The sequence below is a fragment of the Cynocephalus volans genome, chromosome 5, assembly GCF_027409185.1.
Source record: "Cynocephalus volans isolate mCynVol1 chromosome 5, mCynVol1.pri, whole genome shotgun sequence".
Classification (NCBI taxonomy): domain Eukaryota; kingdom Metazoa; phylum Chordata; class Mammalia; order Dermoptera; family Cynocephalidae; genus Cynocephalus; species Cynocephalus volans.
The window spans coordinates 156925943-156928560 of record NC_084464.1 but is presented as its reverse complement, the minus strand read 5'-3'; positions in this window follow the sequence as shown (position 1 = coordinate 156928560).

Here is a 2618-nt window from a genome sequence, read left to right as displayed (position 1 = left end):
GGGATGAGTCCATGTTGGAGGAATCAAAGTTCTGTGAGTTCTGTTAATTTCCATTGTTGGTCTTTGGCTGCTTCTCTGATTATGATCCTGTGGCGGCAGGAACTGTGTCCTCTGGAATCAGTCCATCCTCAATCTCCCCTTTCTATCACTAAATGCGGGCTCTTTGTCCCACCAGGGCCAACATTCTGACATAAGAAACTGCTCTTAAAATCCAGGGCTGCTTTGGGCCGGCCCGTGGCTCACTCGGGAGAGTGTGGTGCTGAGAATACCAAGGCCCCGGGTTCGGATCCCATATACGGATGGCCGGTTCGCTCACTGGCTGAGCGTGGTGCTCACAACACCAAGTCAAGGGTTAAGATCCCCTTACCGGTCATCTTTAAAAAAAAAAAAAAAAAAAAAAATCCAGGGCTGCTTTAAAAGGGAAACAGAGACAGGACACAACAGCACAACAGGCCTGCTGGCCAGTGAGGGTGGTGGGTGAAGGTGGGGGTTGGTAGTAATCCACGAATAGGAGGGCCCTGGTCTTATCTTAGGCCTGGTGAGCAGCAGAAAAGGCCAGCAGAGGTCCCCAGATCTCAAGGCCATGGATTTGGTGTTCCGCCTCTCCAAAAATACTCAGTATACTCCAAAATAAATAATTAAAGCTATATAAAAAGATTTAACTACAAAGATGTTCATCCAAGCAGAAAGCTGGAAATTTGGCAGTTTTTTTATTTAAACAAATTTTGATAGACCCATATAATGATGATATAGATTGATATTTATTGGAACGGAAAAGTGTTCACTACGTAGTATACTTATTAAAAGTAGTAAAAATGGGTGTATTGTATAATACTATATTTTTAAATAAAGCAGAACTATACATTCTCTCTCACATACACATCTCTCAGGTTTCAACAGTAATTATATGTACGTCGGTTTGTTTTGGGTTTTTTGGCAGCTGGCTGGTACAGGGTGTGTGGAATTCTTCATTATGATTGTAATGATTTATTGTCTCTGAATTTTTCATTGTTCTGCAGTGAACATGTAACACTTTTGAAAAAAGAAAAAATTATCAATACACACAAAAGTTTTAGAGAGAAAGCTGAGTGGAAGAAATTCATTTCTAATAGAGGATTTTCAAAACAGAAATCTTTCCTTTTTGTGGCGGGGTGGTGGGGGGAGTTCACTGACTCTCTCCTATCATCTCATCTCGCCCTTCACAAGCTTTCTCACAGCCCCAGGTGTCACCTTGGGAGACACGTTGCTGCCATGCCCCAGCCTGGAGCCCTGGGAGTCACCAGTCCCAGCCACGTGAGAGCCGGTGCGTTCTTCCATCACCCCCGCACTCAGCCGCCAGCCCACTGCTTGGGCTGCTAAGAGGTAACACCCTATAAAAAATAAAGCCAGAGGAGAAGAAGCAGTTCCCTCGGATGACATCCAACACAGACGTGGAGAAAGAGGCCACGCTGTTCCCAAACGATGAGCAATGATGCCTGGAAAAGCAGCCTCCGCTGGGTACACGATGCCAACCTTGATCTGTGGCAGGCCACGTGGAAGAGAGCAGCGCTCGGGCATGTGCCAACTTTCATGAATAGCTAACCATTCCCTGCTAGAGGCGGGTTTTCCTCCTTTAGAGGGATTTTCTGTTAGACCTGCTGACAATATTTTATGTTAAAGAAGTTACAGATTGAACAGAAAAGCCAAGGCTGCGATGGTGTGACCAAGAAAGGAAGGCCCAAGGCGCAGGCTGGGTATAACGTCAGCGTCCCTGGCATGGTCGATCGCTAAAAGCATTGTGAACACAAAGACACCGATGTAACCTTTGCAACTCAGAATTCAAGAAAAGTAGGGCGTTCGTGGCCCTGCCCTCGTGTAATTGCTGCATCTGAGGAAAGCAAACCCAACCACAGGGAGGCAACGCCCGCGAATCACTTCCAACGAACATTTCCAGGCCCTAAATTTAAACAGCTGGAAAAATCATTCAAGAACCATCCACTCAGCCCTTGGAAATGAGAGACTTGCCTCCTGATGACAAGTGTGCGTTTTGTGTCGCGGCCTGGACAGTGTCCTGGACCTTGTTTATTCTCCATGTAAACAGCCGGTTGAGAACCGTGTGTGTGGTGTACACTGACCAGTGTCAGGGCTCATTCACTTCCGTCATGAAAGGTCCTAAGTATGCGGAGAAGGTTAAGAAAAATAAAAACCCTGTGACAATGCCACCTCCGCTTCCAAAGTTCTAAATTCAAAATAATGAAAAATGTGGTGTGAAAACATCACCACGTTCCATTTTAAACATCCGAAGTTCATAAGTGGAGACTCAGGCAAGGGAAGAGGAAGTATTAAGATAAGGGATAGAATAATGACAACTTGGAGGCTCTGATGTTAGAGGTTAAGTCAGCAATGCATTTGTACAAGGAAATTGGGCACCTGCACAATTTTATATATTTTGCCTCAATTGAAGATAGCGATATGGAGCCTAAATACCTAGAATTTATAACTACAGGTATTTTAAGAGGAGGAGAAAATCTTTGCAGGGTAAAACCGTGACTTCAGGTATCTACGTCTTCTGAATTCTCGGGCTTCCAAACTGGGTCCCGACCAGAGCATACCAAGCACACACATGTACTGACATACAA